General features: G+C 37.4%; 1 long non-coding RNA gene across 1 annotated transcript; it reads right to left on the reverse strand.

Moving 5' to 3' along the window:
* Nucleotides 1-16,585: 16,585 nt before the first annotated feature.
* Nucleotides 16,586-18,050, reverse strand: LOC136247432 (uncharacterized). Its single transcript, XR_010697527.1, has 3 exons — nt 17,785-18,050; nt 17,469-17,620; nt 16,586-17,422 (listed from the first exon to the last, which is right to left on the reverse strand). It is a non-coding gene; the product is annotated as an uncharacterized lncRNA (long non-coding RNA).
* Nucleotides 18,051-18,705: the final 655 nt, after the last annotated feature.

An 18,705-nucleotide genomic window follows, 5' to 3' on the forward strand; every position in this document is an offset into this window, starting at 1 on the left:
GGTTGTTGTGTGATGTTTCCATGTTGTGAGGTTTGTGTGTGTGGTGTGGTGTGTATATGTTGTGTGTGCATCTGTGTATGAGTGTGAACACAATGCAGCACATGATAGAATGCTAGGTTCCAACTCAGCTGAAGCAGAAAGGGTTGTTGTGTGATGATTCCATGTTGATGAAGATATTGATGCGAAACGTCTGGAGAGATAATGAGTAGTGTTAGATCAGAAGGATGCTGAGGTGGTGCCAGTGCTAAAGATGACAGAGTTGGAATAACTGGTGTGGCATCAGCTTGTTGTTGAACATAGTCTTGACTCTTGAAGGCTTCAGTGCATTGTAGAAAATGCCTTGCCATAATCACAGTGAGGTTACCGGGGTTGTTGTGATACAGTGTGACTTTTGTGGCTCAACAACTTCTAGAAAAGGTGCAAGAAAACCAAGAATTGCTATTTATCCTCTTTGTTGATTTAAGAAAGGCATATGACTCAGTGCCAAGACATGCCTTGTTTCTCCTTGAACATTAAGTCCTTTCATGAAGATATACAGGGTTGGTGGTGCATTGTCTGAAACTTGTAGAGTTGGGAATGGCATTGGTCAAGGCACCCAGGTTGTTCAACACTTGTTAATTTTACTGCTATAATGTCTACCTGGAGGACTGATTGTGATGAAGTTAGTGTTGATGTACAGTACCATCTTTCCCTGGAAATAAGTTGGCTGAAGATAGGACAACCAAGTCTTGGCTAGTTGTTGTTGTAAATCCCAGTTTGCTGATGGCCCAGCACTATGTACATGAAACATTAGAACATGTCAATGCATGCAGGAGTTTAAGGAAAAATAGTAGATGAGGTCAGACTGGTAATTACTAATACCCCAGGGATGGCTTCTGGTGATGTTCTGAGTACTGCTGATACTGTTTCATTGCAGACTGATTGTAGGAAGCTTGAGATGGTAAATAACATTATCCACCTTTGCTAGTAGTATCTAGTAATGGTGAAAGTTTTGAGAATATTTAGTGTAGACTAGCTAAGGCTTCCCAAGTATTTGGCTGCTTAAGATGTTTAATCTCTATGAGTGTCAGTGGGAACTAAGCAAGAAGTGTATCAGGTATAACAGTAATACACTGTTCCCACTGACACTCACAGAGATCAAACACCTTTAGCAGCCAAAAACTTGGGAAGCCTTAGCTAGTCTACACCTACACTAAATATTCTCAAAAATTTCACCATTACTAGATACTACTAGCAAAGGTGATTACAGTATTATATTAGCTGCATTGTTGCTGTATGGGGTAGAGACATAGAACCTTATGTGAGGCATTTGACTGTTTTCTACAATAATTGTGTCAGGACTATCTTAGATATGAACAATGTCAACAACATCTTACATCAGCAACTCTACTTGACAAGCCCATATCCAGGACAACGATGGAAGAATGATTGCATTGGCTGGGCCATGTTGGCCACAATATGCATGGTTGAAACTAGACAGCCAAAAAGAATGCAACTTGGTAAGAATACCTCAGAAGAAAGCATTGGAAAGATCTCATCTGTAATGACTTGGATTTTTCTTATCTGGGTGATACTATGTGTCAGGAGGGGGTAATTGGTGCCAGCAATGTGAGGAGGAGGAGGAGATATCCCAATTGTCCTCATTTGAAGAGCATCTGTGTTCTTCCAACATCACATTGAAAGTGTAAATTTCATATGTCAGTGTGAGAAAACTTTCCATAGAGCTGGAGACCTTACAAAACATGACTAAGAAGTTCTGTAAGTTACAGTCTAAAAGCCATAACTAGGGTTTGTTATTGAAACTATTAATTGCTATCACAACTACTAGTTTTGAACACCTTGAGGCTTAATGTGTGTGTGTGTAGTGTATGTGTGTGTGTGTGTAGTGCGTGCGTGCGTGTGTGTGTGTGTGGTGTATGTGTTCGTGTGTGTGTATAGTGTGTGTGTGTGTGCGCGCGCGCGTGCGTGCGTGTGTGCGTACGTGCATGCATGTGTGTGTGTGTGTGAGAGAGAGAGAGCTGGCCTACAAATAATAATCAGGGAATTTGGGTACATATAATGTGCATGCCTATTCAAATTTTCCTGACTCATAATGTTTCACACCATTTTATTATGACTATGCAACATTTATGAATTATCTCTAATGCAACTTTTATTACCTAATATTGTAGAATGCAGATACAATAATTTTGTGGCATGTCAGGATTTCTTACTGCTCAGAAAAGTCAATTATATATATTTAATGATTGCATGGCTATAGCATAACAGTATAGTATTGCATATCACCAGACATCAAAGTGTAAAGCCCATGTACCCAGATTCTGTAAGCTCATTCACATAAATAAATAGCTAAGTACAGTAGATTAATGGTGCAGATAACAGATATGCATAGTCAGTGCTGGATCATAGTACATCATGAAATGGTACTCATAACACACACAATAGGTGTAAGTTATTGTAGGATTTCTCATAAAGCTTAAGTTGAATGAACATTACACAATATGGATGCAACACCCAGTTGGCATCCACACATCAAAACCTAAACACTTATAAATGTTTTGCTTCAATTATGAGCATGTTGAATACACACAAGCCATGTATGTGTTACAATTGAATACGCTATTAATTTTGTGGTTACAGAGTAACATTATATTAGGAAGTGTTATTAAACTCTTGATAAAGTACTATTGGTAAATCACTTTTAGCAACTTTCAGAATGGATTCTTCCATAAGCATCCTTTGAGATGTTATACATGGAAGGAGAGGTGTTGAAATCACATTTGTGTAACCATGTGAATGTCTATGTAGGCTACTGTAGCAGGGCGCTCCCTCAGAAGTATCCAGTCAAGCTCTGTTGGTGGGACATGGTCCATCAGAATCTGAAGACGTGTAAAGTAGATGAATCATCCTGGTATAAAGAAGCCCCAAGTTCATACCAGACGAAGAACTTTTTGCAACAAAAGACTTGATCAACATGCGATGGTTCCACCTTTGAATAAACCATTTATCTGTACCACCTGCCATCGATCCTTTTGAAGGAAGCAAGACATTACAAGGCACAGATGTACTACCTCCCAACCTCGTAATTTGAGAAAAGAGTGGACACATGCTCTGCTGGATAGCATCATCCCAAGATGGCTGGCTTCAAGTTCAATTTTAAGTAGGCTACTATAAGTCTCTACTAGCAACAAAAAGCTAAATTTTTGCAACTAGCTCTTATCTCAAAGAATGGGATGGGAGTCAGAGAAGATAGGTATCTACTACACATATGTAGTTGCAGTGTTGGGAGTAACGCGTTAAATAAGTAACGCGTTACGTAATGTTATTACTTTTTTTGGTAATTAAGTAATATAACGAAATACGCTATAAAAACGGGTAATATAACTCAAGTTACTTTACTTACAAATGTAACGCGTTACCTAAGTAATATAGTTACTGTAACGAGTCTAATATTACGTAATATTATTACTACAAGTAATGAAGTTACTAATCTCGTTAGCTATCCTCTAAGTAATGCCTTGCCACAACGAAGTAACGGAGCCTACTGAATGAAGCTTATTCACCAGCTTCTTATTTATAACCAAGATTTGCATATTGTCCAACAACGCAATCATGTCACGTGATAAAGTGGTAGTTTCACACGTGACAGCTAAGGCTGTGGACACAAAGTAATAAAATATGTAATATTATTATAGTTACTTTATTTTATGGGTAATATGTAACTGTAACTAAATAGTTCAGTTGCAAGTAATATGTAACTAGTTACTTTGACACAGTAACTTGCCCATCACTGTGTAGTTGACAGTAAATGAAGTGCTTTAAGCCATTTATAGTCGCATAATTCCAACTAAAAATGTGCAGCATAGTTTTATCACAAGCCAAATTTTCCCCAGTGTTTATTGCAGAGATTGAGATAGTACATGTGTAGCAAAAATGATATGGGTTAGGCCGGTTGGCTGTATCTGAACTACTCTATCTGAACTCCCCAAAGGATGAATTATGGCAGAATGATACACAAGTAAATAAGGAGTATTTCAAAGTGTGGTGAACAAGGACTCCATTGTTCGTAATGCTGTGTACCAGAAAGCTGCAACAGCATAGTATAGAAATAAGCTGCATAAACAACAGTGTAGGCTTCAAACTAGTTAGCCAGCATGCTTGTTAAACCTTACCTGAGGGCACAAATTATGTACATACCCAGTCACATATATTACATACAGTGTATATGTAAACTTCAGGATGATAACCCTTTACCCACCTCAGAGTTTGGATCTGCACCTGAGCTCTATATAAAAATAGTAATTCATAATAAATCTAGCAGTAGTGATTGGTTATGGAGTATGAATTACTGCTTCGGGAGCTGGCTACACAACAAGGTAACTGTTTCCTGTGCAAGCCTACATTCTGACTGGTGTTTTGCTAGTACTACAAATAAATTTCAGCTTAGTTCCACTTTTGGTGCTCAATTCTAGTTTTAGTTATGCAGTAAGTTCATAGTTCTAGTACCCCTACTTTAGAGGAATTTTAGTTAGTATTAGTTGTAGGTAGACAGGTTACAAAGGCCATATTAGAACATGACATACACAGTATGCTTTGTTCTTTGACATTTAATGAAGTCTCTAATATCACTAAGAAATCTCCTGGCATATTAGAAACCACCTTGAGTTTGTTAGAATCTTGGTGAGTAATTTATTCAGACTCCAAGCACATTCATACTTAGCAAAAATGTACTTTTAAACTAGCCTGCTGGATTGTTTGTAGATTAAGTGTACTTGGTCCATTTGCAACTATATATTATTCTATATATGACAATTTGTTTAACACTCATAGCTGTCACTGATGCAGCTCTTGATCAATGCAAACCACTTAGGAAGCAAGATGTATTGCTACAATTTATGCTTTGCAGCAACAAAAATTCAGTCCTGAAGTATAATGTGACTGGATTTTGGAAAATCAGTCTTAATGTCACAGTAGAATACATAGAAATCTATACTTTTCTGTGTAACTAATGCACTTGTTAACCCTTAGTTTCCCTAGTTTTGCAGACGAAAACTGCCTAACATTTAAAGAATGCCTCCAGAGCCATTATTACATTGATCAGTGATATATATTACATTGATGCCCAAACTCTATAAATTAATTCTCTATGTTTTATGACTATACCATTTTCTATTGCCAGTAAGGAACATGGTTGATTGGTGTTTAACTTCACAAGAACGTTCCAATTTTTTTTAATGTACTTATCACTATCCTAAAGCTTCAAGACTTGCTGTACATTTACATTAAGTACTTAACTACAGGCAGAAATAGTACATCATAGAAAAGTTTTTGTTCCACAAAAGGAATTGTGAGAACAATTATCACAATGCAGTTCTCCAGCTGATATTTCATATATACGTAGCTCATTCAATAGCAAATATAAGGCAAGACACCCTGTTACAATTTCTAGCTACTCTCTAGTGTTGTTTATTTCAAGAAATTTATGTTTTCTACATATTTCATATATTTGAAAATATTGGTCAATTTATGTTGACAGCCCCCAGACCCCCTCCTTTATATAGCTACCTATTCTGGTCAGGATAAATTCCCTTGCAAATCTTAGATCTACCCTTGATAGGTAGGATTGACATAAGAATGATACAAATCTTGACACAGTTGGTTATGTAGGAAGAAAAAGCAAGGGGCCAGTCACCAACTGAAATCCAACACAAATATGGATGAAATCATGGTCAAGAATCTGACTTCTCTAGTGAAATAAAATCCCCATACATCTAATTAGCATACAATTGTAATTGTAATATTATAACAGTGAGTCCCCTTATCTTATGCTGATTTCAGTGGAGCACTGAAAACAACATACAAAAATATGCACTAACAAAAATACACCAGCAAGAAAATACCAAATACAAATACTTACGTAAAAGATGACAAAGTGGCAACCTTCACAACTTTTGAAGGCAAACTGTTTCATAGAATTGCTCCACGATAAAAGAAACTTCTTTTACCAAAGTTAGTGGTAACCCCAGAAACAAAAAGATGATTTGCACTCAATGTCTACAATAACTTATCACATCTTTAGAGTATTGAAAAATGTTTAGCAAATAATACGAAGGCAAATAATCATTAACAGATCTGTAAACTTGAATGGCTGCGTGGTAACCATGACCTTCAGTCACAGTAAATGATAATTTGGATGCACAAGATAGTGGCAACTTCTTAGAATGTACTCTTTCAATCATACTAGTAAGCTTAGTAGTAGTGGGACACCATGCAATAGGAGCACCTGGTGATACGTAATACAGGACCAAAGCACAATGGCGGATCCAGGATGGGGCATTTGGGGCAAATGCCCCTCCACAGGCTCCAGCCATACTTCTGATTAAAGTAGCTAGCTACTAAACTTTATGTCAGGCCAAGATCAGTTTGTCAACTCATGAAAATATGCTAAATTCACCTGAAATCAAAGCGAATGAAAGTCAAACTAACTGTCAAATTGCACCCAGCACCTTTATTTGTACTAAGCGCCTCTAAAATAATTATCGTGTTGCTGTTGTTTAGACATTCAGAGCCTTTTAAACAGCTTTTAAGACTTCACAACTATCTGAAAAGGCCAAAGTGGCAAAACTCAACAGTGAGATACTACTAATATAAGAGGTGATTATTTGCTGCTTCAAAAATGCAGCACTGAACTCAGTAGAGAATCTGCATGCTGGCTCTTCCCAACCACCTACAACCAAGCCTACAACTTACCCTGCTTGTGCCCCTCCCCTTGCCAGCTCCTGGATCCGCCCCTGAAGCAATTCAGGAATAAACTCTACACACCACATTGGAAAAAAAAACATGCAAATTCCAAGATAGCATAGGGTCAAATGTAGCTCCTAGATAATGAACAGAACTAACTTGAGTCAATAATGTGCATTCAACAGAAACCTTAAGCATTTTATTTGCAATTCTCTGACAACTCCCTATAAGCATTAAATGAGATTTGACAATATTTAAACATAGCCGAGAACTGCAAAGCCAGTGAATCACATCATCCAAGTCAGATTGCAAGCATTTCTCTACTAAACTTAAGTCTGAAAGACTACAGTACATCGCATCATCAGTAATGACGTGTAAGGATTACCGTAAAATCAGGGAAAATTTCGTCGTCAAAAAATTTTCGTCGCTGGTTGTATCGACCCAACGAAAATTAAAACGACAAATATTTTTAACTATTATACGGATAATTCGCGCATACAAATTATTAACGTGTAGCTAGTTATTCCGTCAAAAATTTTTTGCAAGCGACGAAAATATGTAGCGTTGAAATTTTAATAGACGAAAATTTTCTACGTCGAAATTTTCCTGATTTACGTTATTTGACAACATTGATTACAAGAGAATCAAAAATGAATCCTTGAGGCACATCAATTGACAGTGTTGGGAAAGTTACTTTGTAAAAGTAACTAGTTACATATTACATATTACTTTCAACTAAACTATTTCGTTACAGTTACATATTACCCATAAAATAAGGCAGGTTATATAGAGCCGGTACCGGTTACACTGTTTTGCAAGCTATTTTGCCGGCAGTGGAGGGTATAATACTTAGAATGTTACGTGCATTAAAAAAAACTTGTACAAAAAACCTAAGAAAGCGAAAAAAAAAGTTGTCTAGGCGGGGGTTCGAACCCGGGCATCCGTACTCATAAGCAATGTTTGTAACGATTATACCACCGGTGCTGCAGCTAGTCATATTATTTAGTTTCTACGTTATAAACATCCGACTGAAGTGACTTCTATGTGAAGAAGAAACCAAAGCTGAACCCTAGCCTACCCCTAACGCTAAGGAACTACTTTTCGCATCCCCTAAAGTTGAATGCTCGGGGCAACCTACTAGACGCGTGCCCTAAGGCCACTCCAAGTCATACCTTAGTTTCTGGTCACTCCCTAGCCAACAAAAGGATGCGGGCGGGCGGATGATCAGGACTTCAGGACTATCATAGACTCTTACATATACACCAGTAATACTGTAATGTTATTAATTTTGCTCAATTTACCCATTTCATATTGAGTTTACAACCAAGCTTAACCAACATTCTTATAGCATAAGTATAGTTAATTATGCTTCTGCAAAGTGCACCAGGAAGATTGTTGATGGCTAGCTACACTGCTGAGCACAACAATGTGCAGCTAACACTAAGGAAAGGTCTGCTCATGTAGCTACTTTTGCTTTACAAATGAAATGTTTCATTAGCTATGTCAGGAAATTATTATTTATTAGCTAACTAATAATAATCCAAAACTATATTAACACACCAGAAACTCTTTCAAATGTGAAGTCTTAGTCAACTATATATGCATGTGTTTCCAGCCTTCTATACAGTAAACCTTCAGTAAAGTAGCTGTCAAAGTTTTGAGTTGAGTTGTTGAGTGCTCCAGGCTAGTGTTTTTCAGTGATCATGTGGGAAAGCTAAGTTAATGTTTTAACTAAGGGATGCCATGCACTTGTTAATTTAGGACCATACTTGCAATTATTTAATCATGGAAAAGTTGAAGTTTGAGCTCACCAAATGTTACCAGATTTCTAGTCAGTATATCAGTGATCAGTGATAAGGAAGTCCAAGTTTAGATCCACTAGAAGAGTTACTAGATTAATCATTAGAGGACCACATCTGAATTGTTAGGAAAGTTTAAGCTATAGTATATCTGATCATTAGGCTACACTGTTAAAAATGAAGTGCTATGATAGCACCTAAAAATGCTATGGTAGCACCAAAAGTGCTAAATTTTGACTGCTCCGGTCAAAAAATAGCACCTAGAGGTGCTACCATAGCACTTCATTTTTAACAGTGTAGTGATCAATGCTACATACATATTGTACTGAAGTTACTTACTGGCAACAGAAGCATTACTAATAGCTATATAGCTAATCAAGGAGAAGTCAAAAACGTTATAGTAGTATCTAGTATTAAAGTTAAGGGTAGTGTGACTGCTCTATTAGAGTATCTCGATCTTTTACAGTGTTTAAAAATCACTGTCCTTGGTCACGTACACTTAAACGCCTGTAATATTAATAATAGTCCTCATAAACTGGGGTTCCAGTTTTCCATGCGGGCGGGTGACCAGAAACTAAGGTTTGACTTGGTGTGGCCTAAAGTTGAATGCTCGGGGCAACCTACTATTGCCGGCACAATAGCCGTTAGTGTTTGCAAACCGGTACCGGCTAAATATACACTTCGATAAAATAAAGTAACTGTAATAATATTACATATTATATTACTTTGTGTCCACAACCTTAAGCTGTCACGTGTGAAACTACCACCTTATCACGTGACATGATTGCGTTGTTGGACAATGTGCAAATCTTGGTAATAAGTAAGAAGCTAGGGAATAAGCTTCATTCAGTAGGCTTCATTACTTCGTTGTAGTTAGGCGTTACTCAGAGGATTACTAACGAGATTAGTCACTTCGTTACTTTTAGTAATAATATTACGTAATATTAGACTAGTTACAGCAATTATATTACTTAGGTAACGCGTTACATTTGTAAGTAAAGTAACTTGCGTTATATTACCTGTTTTCATAGCGTATTTCGTTATATTACTTTGTTAACACAATAGTAATAATATTACGTAACGCGTTACTCCTAACACTGCCAAATGACACCTTTCCTTAATTAGAAAGGTCATGAACTCTTTGCTGACAATTAGCATAAAATATGTTATGTAACAATAACAATAACAATGTGTTGTCTTGCAATTAATATCCACACAAAAACAGCCAAGCTGTGAAAAAACGGTGCGGCCTTAAATAGCCTGGGTGAAAGAATCTGTGAACTCAAAGGTGGCGGCCAAGAAATGGCTACAATGATGTTAATGAATTTTAACAATGCACACAGCCATTATTAAATTATTAAGCATTAACATCATTGCAGCCATTTCTTGGCCGCCACCTTTGATTTCATAACTTTTTCCAAGCTTTTAAGGCCACACCATTTTTTCACAGCTTGGCTGTTGTTGTGTGGATTTCACTTCCATTTGTAGTTTATAAGGCTCCAAAACCAGCCTATGGCTGACTTTGAGGTTTGTTTTTACTCACATTTCTTCTTTTCGATGTAGATACAATGATGATTATCGAAGACAGACTTTTTAAATGTAATTCATTGCATGATTTATTGATAATATAGTAATACTCTAATAGAGTGCACATTTTTTGAGGACTTCTAATAGAACATACAAAGAATGTTCTAGAACAATCTAGCACTTCTATTGGTAGATCTATACAAACATTTGATTATAAGCATAATATTATTTCAACTAGAAATTTCATTTATAAAGCAGAAATTAAGTGAGTTGATCAGCCAAGGTAGCAGTGGTTCAGTGGTTAAGGATGCAGGTGTTAGGTATGGAGGTCTCTGGTTCGAACTCTGGTAGCTAAGTGTTTTTTTTTTCGACATTTTTTTGCACCCGGCATTTTTACCCCGCGGTGACTAGAGTATCTCGTTCCCGCGATTTTACACTTGCTTGGTTTTTGTTTTATAACTTTGTCGCTGTAACTCTATTGCTATTCAAACTATCAAAAGGCATTGCTACGATGACCAGCCTATCTATACCACCAATATTCAAGTTATTTCTATACTCGGTTTACCCTGTAGCCATGACAGAAGTTTGATTTTTTTTACGCGAATAAATGCTCATAACTCCTTGCAATATACATTCCTCAGATTCACAATAAACTTGGTACGTGAATCCACCGTTATACGCTCTTCATTTGTGCCAAAGATCGAGACAATCGAGTTACACGCTTGCATTTTATAGCAATTTTTGCGAAGTGTGCGAAAAGAAACCGAACAAGCTCCCGTAGAGGTCTACGGCATATAGCTCTAAGAAGAAAAAGAAATTAAAACGAAATTTTGAACGCTCATATATCGCAAATGGCTGTTGCGAATTTAATTAAATTTGCTGTGTGGCGTACCCTATCTGGGGGAGAGCTATAATGCAAATATGGTGTGGTTTGGAGAAGGAGCCATGGAGCTACGTATGTACGCATGAAAAAGCTGGTTTCTTTCTTCCTGTTAATATACTTACGGTGTGGTCGCCGGTTTTCTTAGCCGCACGAAGGGGCGGATCCAGGAGCTGGCAAGGGGAGGGGCACAAACAGGGTAAGTTGTAGGTGGTTAGGGAGAACCAGATTCCCTAGCTCAGTGCTGCATTTTTGAAGCAGCAAATAATCACCTCTTAGTAGTGTCTCACTGTTTATTATTGCCATTTTGGCATTTTCAGATGGTTGTGAAGTCATAAAAGCTGTTTAAAAGGCTCTGAATGTCTTGAACAACAGCAACACGATAATTATTTTTATAGGCGCTTAGTACGGACGAAGGTTTTAGGTGAGAATCTTACAGTTAATTTAACTTTCTTTCGCTTTGATTTCAGGCGAACTTGTAGAAACATGTGCATATTTTCATGAGTTGATGAACTGATCTTGACCTGACATAAAGTTTAGTAGTTATTCTAATCAGAAGCATGGCTGGCTCCTCCACAAGGTGGGGGGGGGGGGGGGGGGGGCATTTGCCCCAAATTCCCCATCCTGGATCCGCCATTGGCATGACACACTACCATGTGTCTTGCATGATACTGTAGTTTAATGCAGAGTTCGAATTGAGGGTATAATGCCATGATATTGGATATAAATAATGAAGTATACATTGTTGGTTTTTTTGTTCTTTTTTCCAGAAATAGTATACCTTGTTAGCTGCTTGGAGTTTAAAATCCAGTGACATTTAAATTAATTTTTAACATGGCTATGATAGTAGTGGTTAGTTTCTTTCACTGATTTTTGAGAATATCATTGTTTTATTGTCTGTGTACTGTGGTTGCAAGAAAATGAATACAATAAAATCATTTGTTGAGATAATGTTATGGCTAAACTTGAAGATTTTGCTAAAGCAATTGATTAACACTCTGACGTGTCTGTGTAAACTTCTCTTAAGTCTGACATTAGAGTAAATGTGTGCATGCTTTGTTTATTGTAAACTGTTAAGGCTATAATCCAACAAGCGAATGTGTTACAATATAATACTCTTGATGTATTGTATTGAAATATGTCAATCGATTAGCCATTAGAATTAGCATTACACTAAATCTGTATAATACTAATTTGATTGACTAAAACAGTGTGGTGTGTTTCTATTGGAACTAAATGTCCACCTTGAAAACTAGTGTTACCATAGTGACAGATGCCCATGGCATAGTAACAATATGGTTGCTTAGCAATGATTGCTAGGTAACATTTGCTAAGCGTGATTAGTCTTTTGCAGTGGTTATTATTTGAACTTTTGTGGCCTAATAGCAGTTGCTATGGTTGTCGGATTAATTTGCAATAGGACAGATAACTGTGGTATTCAGGATTAATAGTTCTCACGTTGCAAGCAAGAAGGAAATAGTACTTGGCTTCACCTTGCACTATTTTACTCCTTCCTGTTTACAATGTTCACACTATTAATCCCGAATACCACAGCCATCCATCCTATTACATATACTAATAGACAGAAGAAATTTACATTACTTTTGAAGTTAACAATCAAAATGTGCATTGAAATCAAAGATGTGTATATCCTGCAGCCATAGTCATGTTACAACTCATACATTTCCATCATGTATTGGAATAACTGTGGGCCTGTGGCTTCTGAAATCCTGAAATATTTTAAAGTCTTACAAATATGCTGTGTAGGTTTTGATCAAGGTACTCACTCCTAAAGCTACATGTAGAAATATAGCCAGCAGCTTCTCAAGCTGAAAGCACTGAATCCTGTATGCATGTTTAATTCATAGATAGTAGCAAGTATATTATACTGTTACTATAACTACACTTATTGCTGCAGTAACTATTATCTCTGTGTGCTCCTCTCCTTGAAGTGCTTTCCAGCTCCCAGGTCTGCCAATGAACTGAAAGATTCTAGACTTATCAGGGGAAGATTTAACTAGCCCCCTTCCCTAACACACATACACACACACACACACACACACACACACACATATGTAAAGAGTCTCGTAGTTAAGCTGACACGACGCGCAACAACACTAGACTACATGTACAGCAGCAATGTAATATATCATACAACCACACAGAAACACAACTGGTTATAAGTACAGAATAGTTACTTATATTTCTTACACTCACGTGACCTATTAGAATGACATAATATGTGTACATGTACAAGTTAACAAGTTCCACCTATTACACTTGCCCCTCCTTGTAAATGTTCATATAATTAAGGTGTAAGCCATTCAGGTGGCCGTCTCTCAAGTAATGGATATCAGCGAGTGCTGGTGTCATCAGAAGCTAGGCCAGGTGCAGAATCATCTGCCATTACTATAGAGTGATCAATTGCTGGTGGTTGCCACAATACTCTCTCTGGCTTCTGGGCTTCTATAGGTACAGCTGTCTCTTGGGATCCCATGCGATGCCGTAAGCAGTTAACATGAACAACCTTTCTAGTGTTGCCCTTGCATATTTCAACTGTACTTTCACCCTTGACATCTGAGACAGTCCATCCACCTTCCCACCTGGGATCAAGTTTGTCACATCTGGGGTTGGACAACCATACAGGATCAGTCACTTTGAATTGTTGATGCATTGAATGTTTGTCATATGCTGCCTTCTGGAAGCTGGCTGCTTCCACCAAATTTACTTCTACCATGTCTTGTAACTGGCCATCTTACAGTATGTCGTAGCTGTGCTTCATATGAGTTAGGGTTGAATGCGTCTTTTTTAGAGAAATTATTGAATGAAGCTTGTCGTCCAAACATCAGCATGAAGGGAGAAACCTTAGTAGAGGAGTGGACTGTGGTACGATAAGTAAACATCACTAATGGAAGATAGCGCTCCCAATCTGCTTCCTGTTCAACATAAGAGCGCAACATCTGAAGAAGAGACTGGCTTAATCTTTCAACCATACCCCTTGGGGATGGTAAGCAGTAGTATGTAACTTGGTTACCCCGAAAGCATCTAATGTTTGCTTCAGAATGGTGCTTTCAAAATTTCTTCCTTGGTCGGAGTGTAAAACACTTGGCAGCCCCATTCTGGAACATAACCCAATCAATTCTTTGGTGATGCATTTAGCAGTCTGATCAGGCATGGGGAAGACATTTGCACATTTGGTGAAGTAATCCTGCACCACCAACAAATACCAGTTACCATTAAAAGATATGGGCACCTCTAGCACATCAACTGCTATCATTTCCCACGGCTTACCAACTGGAAGAGAAATAAGTGGTGCTCTGGTTGGTGCGGGTAGCTTTGACTGCTGGCAAGTGATACATTGTTGGCAATGTTTATTGACATCACTGACCATGCCTGGCCAATAGCCATCATGGTGCAATCTATGCAAGGTCTTTTCCTGTCCTTGGTAACCTGCAGCAGGCATATCATGAGCCTGGACTAAGGCATCATGTTGTAAGATGTGAGGAAGTACTGGAACAGTTATAGACTCTTGGAGTGGTCCAGGACAATACTTGTGGCAGACAACACCATCCACTACCTTAAGCTGAGGCCATAACTGCCGCTACCGACATAAGGAAGGCACTTCCATCGCTTAGCCAAATGGGCAGATGCCTTCTTGGCAGCATTCCAGCCATTTGCTTTGCTACAAATGTCAAAACGTAATAACCACTCTGTTATATCACCAGATTGGAAAGGCCTCGGTACACTTATATGCTTCAATTCAGCCATCCTCTGCTACCACGGCTGTAAAGAGCCTTGTAGTTAAGTTGACACAATGCGCAACAACACTATATATACCACAGCAGCAATGTAATATATCATACAACCACACAGAAACACAACTGGTTATAAGTACAGAATAGTTACTTATACATCTTACACTCACGTGACCTATTACAATGATATAATATGCGTGCATGTACAAGTTAACAAGTTCCACCTATTACACATACACACACACAAACACACACACACACCCTTTCAGAAATTTTCACTTTTTCACTAATTGAACATATCTAGGAAATAATTTGAACATTTTTGGTGCAAGTGCATGGTTTATCAATATGACTAGTACTGTGTGTATGTAACTGTTCCTAGCAAATTTCTACATCAATATATAGGCATAACGAAAAGGGAACATGCATGGGACTCAGATCATGGGAGGTTAGAGCTCTGCTACATTTAGGGATTGCATGAGGTACTCAAATAAAACATAATGAGCTCTAATAAAGCAGTCAAGAGTATAGCATAATAATAAACCATTAAGCAACTAAAATCCTTGAATTACTGAATCTATCTTCACCCTATGTACATGTGACTAGAAAATCTCTAGAGATGAATAATCAAGTACCTGTACACTATACACCTGCAGTATCTATGTTTAAATAGTTTGCATGCTTGTGCTTTAGTATTACTATTTATTAACTAATACTAATTATTTTATTTATTACTGTTAACCTCCTTGCAGGTCCATAGAGGAATAATTGTCTAATAAATATAGCTGGCTCAGTGTACCTATATTATAGTATTTTAAACTTTCAACAGCTCCAAAATTACCAACCGGTTACTGGCAATACCCAAGCCTGCATTCATATTTTCAGTGGTGAACTATCAATAAAATCAATGTGACCAGATTTTCCACACATATCCAATTCTATGAACTACCATAACTTCTTATAATGTACCTATCAATGTCAAGGCCCACCCCCCACTCCTGGGACACCAATATACCTACTGGGGATTTAACATCTACATCTTACCCCACCCTTGGGGCTCTTGACAGCAGCAGGTGCTAAACCAAAAATTATTTTAATAGATAACTAAATCAAATCCCCTATAGAAACCCCTCCTTTGAGGTCGGGACATAGTGGTGTTTTGACAAACTTCTTAGCCACAGTACTGGGGAATTTGACACTGGACTTTGCAAATCCCCTGTGTTCCCCCACACTACCCGGTGGTGGTGTGAGTAGGGTATGACATTGATAGGTGCATAAGTCTGAAACTCACTCCATCCATTAAGCTATATTGGCACTCATTACACTGACCAGATATCAAGTCAATAGCCTTTTCTAATCTGAAGGTACGTATGAATAAGTTAACATTGGTAAATTGGATGTGTGTTGAAGACCCCTTTTTGCAAATCCGATCACAAGTAGCTAGGTCTGAAGTTTATATTTAATAATTACTCAACTTATGCTAGTGTTACAGAAATGTTGGAAAGAATTGATTTTAAGACTTTAGCAGAGAGAAGAAATGAATCAAAATTGATATACTTGTACAAGATTGTTAATGATTTAGTAGAAATAAACACAGATGATATCCTTTTCCCCCGACCATCTATTCATAATACAAGAGGGCACCAACTGCGATTTTTACTACCTCCCACCAGAATCAACTCCTATCACTACTCCTTTTTTCCTTCAGCAATTCGACAATGGAACAATCTTTCAAAATCTGTAATTAATTCATCAAGTGTAGAACATTTTAAATCCTTACTTAATTAATTTTATAACTATAGTGTGCTCTTATACTCTATTTGAGGTCTAGCACAGTAATAAAAAATAATAATATAATAATACAATATAATATAGGTCTAATAGCTAAAATTTCCACAAAATATTCCATCCCGTACCGTCATAATTTTCTGGAAGGGGGATCAACTGAAATTCATGCTTAGGTCGGTTCGCGTTTCATGCTCAGATAAAAGTGTACTTCATACCTTCAGTCAGTGCTGGTCACTGTAAAGCGTTAATAATAATACGCTGTGCAGTAACTAGTCTACCGGTGTGCAAAACCCCTATAGATCTTGGAACTTAAGAATTCGGTGGCATCGACTCTACCTGATGGTGTTACTATTGCAAGGCGTTCAACAACGTCCTTGGCAAATGACTTCGGGGAAATAGGCTTCCTGTTGGGGGTCTCACTGATGATATCTGCAGACACATCCAGGAGACTACTATCCATGTCTTCAATAATGCTACTTGTGTGGTGGAGAGAAAAAAATGTAAATAATAAAATGCTTAGTTTTAATACTGTAGTAAGTTATGATATGTGTTAAGAGGTGATTGGTGAGAGAGAAGATGGTAGACGGAACTCTGTGACATTAATATTGTTCAGAATTCCAGGGGACTCTGACAATAGCATTGTCAATAGTCAGGTAACTAAGAACTTAATACTAGTCACAATATTTGAATAAAGTTCTTAGTTACATGACTACTGACAATACCATTGTCAGAGTCTAGAGGAATTCTAACTGTCTTTACAGATCTATAGAGTTCCTCTTTTGTCTTCAATTTACTCTCTGTACCAAGATAATATAAGTTTATTTGCATATAAACCAACGTTTGATATTTTATCTCCATAAGTAGAAACTACGAGGACTTGTATGCCTCCGGTCTCCTGGATGAGTTCACCGATGTGATCACAAAGACACCATCTAAACTGAAATCTCGACAGTCATTCTCCAAGGATACTGAATATACCTTGGGTCTGTAACCATTTAATCAGGTAGAGTCGATGCCGCTGAACCATATTATCCAAATACTGTTGTTATTACTCTCGGCGTTGTGTGGCTCCCTGAGGTTACTATAGGAAGGCAACAATGACACCCTTAAGGGAGCTCCTTTGGAAATTCCTGTAAGAAAAAGTAAAGGTTTTAATATCACTTAGTGAATACATAGACTCTCTAAAAGGAATGATTCCAAATGTTCCCTTAAGGATCAAAAATTACCCCCAGAGAACTGAAAACTGACAAATACTTGGATTACAAATATGAAATGACTATGGTACCAAACTCACACAGTGATACTGGTTGACTTGTAGATAGATTAGAACCAAGAGTTCATAATACTCGAACTCTTGAAGTACTACAAACTACTTAAGTCATCCATGATACTTCACTGGAACTGATTAATAGGTTGAGTACCGGCATTCAACATTATATGAAAATCCTTTGAGCCCATTGTTAGAGAAATAAAGTTAGATGATGAGATCACCACACCAGGAAACTACAGTAAAATCAAATAATAATGCACATGTTACAAATACCTACATAAATTTTATGACGTAGTGTCAGACAGTTTGTTGCCAACTGGTCAAGTTACACATCAGCAGAGACCTAAATTTCCTACTTAGTAAATGACAGAGTTTTGAAAATTTCAACTACTTAGGGATCTAGATTATTTCTTGTGAATAATAAATCCGAAAACACTGTCACAATTTAAACAACGATACGCTATAGTTTTGGAACTCCCTAGACATGATTTTTTTAATAAGACAGTCTGATTATGACAAGGCATAACTATACATCATTTGCAGACTTGGAAGGAGTCCTTTTGTTAAAAGATTACTCCTCACTAGCTAGACAAATTGTGCCAACTCACAATGCTAGAGTAACCGAACTTTACTACTTTACTACTGAGAGCCCAATGAGTCTCCAAACTATAGTGAATTAGTAATTACTTGTGACAGTCGTACTCCCCATATACGGACAGTTTATCATTGTAGCTAATCTAAGGTCTATTTAGTTAGTCGATTGAAAAAAGTGAGAGGGTATATACCTATGTTGAAAACTCTCAGTGCCCTTCTTATAACAATGGAAATAAATAAGCCTCTGTGTTGATAGTGTATTTTACTTGTAAGGGGGTAGCAACTGTTGGACACTCCTCAAGTGAACACACACACTAAATTTAATAAAATAAAAATTAATTAATAAAGTTG

Source organism: Dysidea avara, chromosome 2, assembly GCF_963678975.1.
Source record: "Dysidea avara chromosome 2, odDysAvar1.4, whole genome shotgun sequence".
Lineage (NCBI taxonomy): Eukaryota > Metazoa > Porifera > Demospongiae > Dictyoceratida > Dysideidae > Dysidea > Dysidea avara.